The following is a 6,000-nucleotide window of genomic DNA, read 5'->3' as shown; positions in this document are numbered from 1 at the left end:
TTTATCTTTTATTTTTGAACCAGTGTCTTGCTAAAGTGCTGTGGGTCTCAGTAAGTTGCTGAAGCTGGCCTCAAGCCTGCAATCTTCCTGTCTCCACCTATGCCGGGCACGGTAATATTTGGGAGACTGAGGACGGGAGGACCGCAGGTTCAAGGCCAGCCTCAGCAACTTTGTGACACTCTCAGCAGCCTAGCAAGAAACTGTTTCAAAACAAAAAATTAACAAGGGCCGGAAGTGAAGCTTGAAGGTAGAATTCTCCTGGGTGGTGGTCAAATCCCCAATATCACTCCCCCAAAAAGTGCGTGCATATATATATTTTAAGTATATGTGTACATAGGCCTTTCTTTGATACATATTTAATCAACCTTTTTGAAACAACACCATAACAAAGAAGTTCAAATAGGAGGACATTCTTACTAATGGAGAGAATATGCTGAGTTCCATATTTACAACTGTATGAAGTTCATAATTTGTAAAAGTCCCGCATCTATCTGCACCCACACTCCAGGAAAAAGCGTAAAAAATGGCCATTGTTAATGTGTTTGTTTTTCTTTACAACTGGTGTGTGTGTGTGTGTGTGTGTGTGTGTGTGTGGCTTAAATACAGGGGCATTCTACCTCTGAGCTACACCCCCAGCCCTTTTTATTTTTTATCTTGAAACCCAGCCTCACTAAATTGCTGAGGCTGGCCTTGAATCTGAGAACCTGGGATCCTCCTGTTTCAACTTCCCGAGTATTAGGATTACAGGCACCCAGCTTTTCAACCTGGGATTTTATTTAACTGGATATTGAACCCAGAGGCATTCTACCTCCAAGCTATACCCTCAGCCCGATTTTATATCTTATTTGGAAACAGGGTCTCACTAGGCTGCTGAGAGCCTCACTAAGCTGCTGAGGCTGGCTTCGAACCTGCGATCCTCCATCTCACGGCCTCTCAAGTACTGGGACTCTAGTGTGCCACCACAACCTGCCTTCATTTTTTTTTTTTTGATAGATACTAAGCAGTCCAGATGTGTAGGTTCCTAATGAAAGGTCTCATCTTGCAATAAACATAAAATATATGGTCTCATAGGACTTTCATCTCACCTAAATGAGCAAACATTTTCTGCCAGAGAAGCCCCAGGCGCCCACACCTGGGCTTAGGCTGCCGCAGCTGGCTCAAAACCCTGTTCCCCTTTGGTAAGAGGGTTTTTGTACAACAAGTCAATGGAAAGGCATCACTGTGGTGGACGTTCGGCCAAGGGACCAAGCTGGAACTGAGACGTGAGTAGAATCCAAATCCTCTTTGTTGTCTGTATCTTTACTATGAAACATGCTCTAATCTGACCTAAACCCAGCTCCAGCCCGCTGCGGGGCAGAGGTAGGCATGAAACGTGTAAGCCAACTTGAGAATGTGCTGCACATTTCTGAAGATTCGGTTGTTGAGGGAGAATAAAGTAGTCTAAGTGAGAGGCTCAGCTGTCAGAAGGGGAACTCAGTTTTTGTATGGGGAGAGGTCAAGGGGAACCATTGTGTGTACACGTTCGGCACGGGGACCAAGCTGGAGCTCACACGTAAGTGTTTTCCCAACTCACTCTTTACCGTTTCTGTCCAGTGGTTCGGACTCGTGCATTTCTGTTAGTTGAGTGTCAGGAATATAATGAATTTCTTTACCAGGTTAGGCTCACAGGAGACAGAGTATCTCATAAGAGGTTGTCTGGTGGCCAATTTTCTAAGTCAAAATAATTGGGGAAGAGGGGATTTGGCCCTTCCGGGCAGTCTTTGTAGAGGAAAAAATTAAAGTAAATCACCATGATTTACACTCAGCAAAGGAAACGAAGAGGAAATTAAATGTAAGTACATTTTTGCTCAGATATACATGGCTTAGTCCCATCGTACAATCGTACGTACGTGTGTGATATTCTGATGAACCATTCCTGGTGATCCAAAAGTAAACAGGTTACTGGTAAATAACCAACGTAAAAGCCGAACAAAGAAGACTGGCCACTAGGTTTGTCAGGAGAATAGGTTTCATGGGGCAAGCGGGAGGGAACTGGCCGGTCTCCCTCTGAGCCTGGCTGGCTGGCCTCAGAGGGAGGTTTTTGTCGAGGGCTCAGAGCCAGAGTGCTCACTGTGGCTCACCTTCGGTGCCGGGACCAAACTGGAGATAAGACGTAAGTGCCTTTTTCTGATACTTTTTCTTATAGAGTTGTAAGATTTGGGGGTTTTATGTTTGGGGATGAGTGAAGGTCAATTCCAAAGAGAACGGGGTTTCTTCCACAAAAAGATCAGAAAATCTGTCTGGAAGAGCAAAGACCCAGTCAGTTGATGTGGCTTTTAAATTGCCAGTTGGCCTCTATTTACTGGTCAATTGAAATGAAATGAGCAGAAAAAAGATTTTGTTGAGGGGAAGTGATTAAGGTAATATGAGGATCATTTCTCAATTAGCCAAGGAACGGAGGCTGCACATAAGTAATGTCTCTCTGCTGCCTTCTGGAGTCTGGGTCTCGAAGCCAGTAGCATCGGCTCTTAGAACCTGAAAAAGTTCTAGAAATGGCTAAATGAGAGGATTTCAGATTTATCATCCGTTGCCAAAGTTCAACTCAGCTCTCTGGGCACGGTGGCAGGTGTACTATAATCCCAGTACTTTGGAGGCTGAGATAGGATCACAGGTTTGAGGCCAGCCTCAGCAACCTACCAAGACCCTGTTCGAAAATAAAGAATAAAAAGGGCTGGGAGTGTGGCTCAGAGATAGACTGCCCCTGGGTTCAATCTCCAGCACCAAAAATAATAAGTTAAAATCAGCTCTAAAAATGGAATTGAAGACAAAATATTAAATTAGGCTAAACTGACTGGCTCAAAGGGGGAAAAAAATAGTGTCAATGAAAAAGAGATTCTGGGAGTCCCAAAGAACAAAAGCGATTTCATTTTTATTGAGTTCTGCCAAGTTCTGGACGGGGTTTTGTTCATTATGTGTGATACGGATGAGTTGAGAAATGTGTCTCTTAGTCCATTTCCTCTCCTGTCTGATAAATTATTTTATGAGACAACTATAAAAATCAATAGCATGCTCTAAAGAATTGCTAAGTTAGGGAAAATCTAAACCTGTTTGCTTGAGGCAGATTACTTTAAAAATCAACAGCAATGTCATTTTTCGAGTCTAAAATGAGTGATGAGCTGTCGAAATGAGGTATTCTAAAGAAATAAGGTCTTGGCAGATTAATTCCTATTTATTTTAAAGTCTTCTTTCCACATTAAGTAAATTCGAGATGATCCTTATCATACTGGTGGGCAAAGTAAAGAATTACAGTTTTAAATGCCCACAAAGTTTATCGAAAAATATTTTAAAGAATATGGTCTTTTATTTTCCCCAGTTACTACTAGTCTATATTTCTATGCCGCCAAGGAGGCCATCTCCTAGCGCGCATGGCGTGGTCCGTGGACCTCGTGGTGGCCGTTTTCCTGACTGAGTGACTGGTGGCCGGGCCACGCCACTGAGCTCGCGGGTGGACACGTGCCAGGCCGCTAAAGGCCACGGCAGCCCCAGGGTCCGCTGGACTCCGTGGCCGGTGCTCCTGCCGCACAGTGATACAGGCAATGCCACTAACGAAGACACCAGAGCCGTGGCGGGCGCTGCGCTCATACTGGAGAAACAGGGAGAAAATTGGTTTATTTGAGATTTCAAAAATAAAATTCACATTCATTTTTATCTCCCCTCTGTGAAAATCTCCAGGGACTGTAAATAGCAGAAAGCCATTTACCCCATTATTTATCACATATATTTAAGTAAGAAAAGCTCAATTAAAAATACCATATATAACTCTTTCAAGGTAAAATTTTGCAATCTGGAAATGCTATATTATATTATATTAGTCAATTAAAAACGTTTGTGATATGTTTTTTAATTTTCAAAAATATACTGCTTGGGTAATATTTTCATATTTTAGTTGTACAAAATAGCTAGTCATATACAAATATGAGTTATAAAAACTTAATATAAGCATTTTCCAATACTTTAATTCTGTGATAGAACATTTTAATCTATTTTAATCCCATAAACTCTAAAATATTTTAATAACAGCAGGTGTTTACCTGTGGTGTTTACCCCAGTTTATTTCAATGCCAATGTTTAAGGATTACTTTGGTCTAAACAGCTTGCCAGAACTATTTTAGGGCACTTTTGAAACTCTTTTGAAACCATTTTAGAACTAAACCAGGTGTGGTGGCGCACATCTGTAAAACCAGTACTCTTTTTTTTTGTACTTGGGAGACTGAGACAGGAGGATCACAATTTCTAGGCCAGCAGAGACCTTTTTCAAAATAAAAAATAAAAAGGCCTTAGTGCAGTCTTGGGTTCAATTCCCAGTACTCCCCCCCCCCCAAAAAAAACCTAATTTGACATCTTAAAATAATGTCCATATCAAATATAATAATTATTAAATATGTTAAGGCTAGATGAAAAATTTAAAACCATCGGGAATTCACCCAGATGGGAAGATCTCCATAGAATGTTTTTTCCTGCTTATTCTCCAAAAATCCCGCTATTTCATACAATTATTTGGGGACAGTAGTAATGAAGGTTTAAAGAAAAAAATAATATCAAGCATAAAATGTTCCTTTATCTTGTGTTGAATGCTTAACACTGGGGTTCACTCTGCGAAAACAAAACCTGCTCTTGTTGTCTGCTAACTTCTACCAGCAAAGGACTCTTGATTTCTGTTTTAGCTCCTGCGGCCTGTCCCCGGGCTTGGGTGTCCGCAGAGGGGGATTTCCAGGAGGCCATCTGGCAGCTGCTCGAGGCCAGAGTGAAGCTAGCCAGCTCCTGGGGCAGGTGGCCAGGGTGACAGTTGACCCCACCCCACCCCGGTCTGGCTAAAAATCGCCCCGTGTGGTCACAGACACCAGGCCAGGGCTCGGGCTCCCCTTCAGACCTCAGGGAGGGCGGGAGAGCTGCAGGTCTGACCTCAGAGGGCAGAGGGGCCCACACCCACCCAGGCCCCTGGAGCCCTGTCCAGGGCGTGGTCTGGCATCCCAAGCAATGGCGGCAATGAGAGCCAAGGGGAGGTGAGAAAGGCCCTAAAGGAGGCCTCAGGATGGCTTCAGAGTTGGAGCACAATTGGGAACTTTCAAGGGCCGCACTTTGTAGGGAGCTGCGGTTACTCAGAGGTTACTCAAAGCCGGGGAGACTGGGATGCCGGCTCCCTGTGCCGGTGGCCACAGAGCGGCCTAGTGTGCTGCTGGGCCGTGCGCCCGCGATGCTCCAGAGGGGCGTTCTCTCCATCCCTGAGGCCGCTCTCTGCTCTCCTCCCACAGGGGAGACGGCTAAGCCCACGGTCTCCATCTTCCCGCCGTCTTCCGAGCAGCTGCAGACCGGCAGCGCCTCGCTCGTGTGCTTCGTGAACAGCTTCTACCCCAAAGACATCGACGTGAAGTGGAAGGTGGACGGCTCCGTCCGCCAGGATGGGGTCCAGAACAGCTTCACCGAGCAGGACAGCAAGGACAACACCTACAGCCTCAGCAGCGTCCTGACGCTGACCAAGACGGACTACGACCGCCACAGCGCCTACACCTGCGAGGTCACGCACCAGGGCTCGGCCCAGGCCAAGAGCGTCAACAGGAACGAGTGTTAGCCGAGCCCCGCCCAGGGAGCCCCCACCCAGCGACCCCTGACGCCCACCCCCCACCAGGCCGCCTCCCTGCCTTCACCATGCCAATATCGGGGGTGGTGGTGAATAAAGAAATCTTTGCACCTGAAGTTTCTGTCCTGTCTTCAGTTAAGGGTTGTTATGGGTGTGTGTATGTGTGTGTGTGTGTGTGTGTGTGTGTGTGTGTGTGTGTGTGTGTGTGTGTGTTACTGGGAATTGAAACTGCCAACACTATTTTATTTTTTTTTATTTTTTTTTATTTATTTATTTTATTTATTTATTTATTTATTTATTTATTTTTTGGTGGTACTGGGGTTCCTGGAAGCCCTTCTACCTCCGGGCTACACTCCCAGACCTATTTTTTTTTTTTTTACATT

The sequence above is a fragment of the Muscardinus avellanarius genome (assembly GCF_963383645.1).
Source record: "Muscardinus avellanarius genome assembly, chromosome: 15".
Lineage (NCBI taxonomy): Eukaryota > Metazoa > Chordata > Mammalia > Rodentia > Gliridae > Muscardinus > Muscardinus avellanarius.
Note: the sequence above shows the minus strand (reverse complement) of the source record.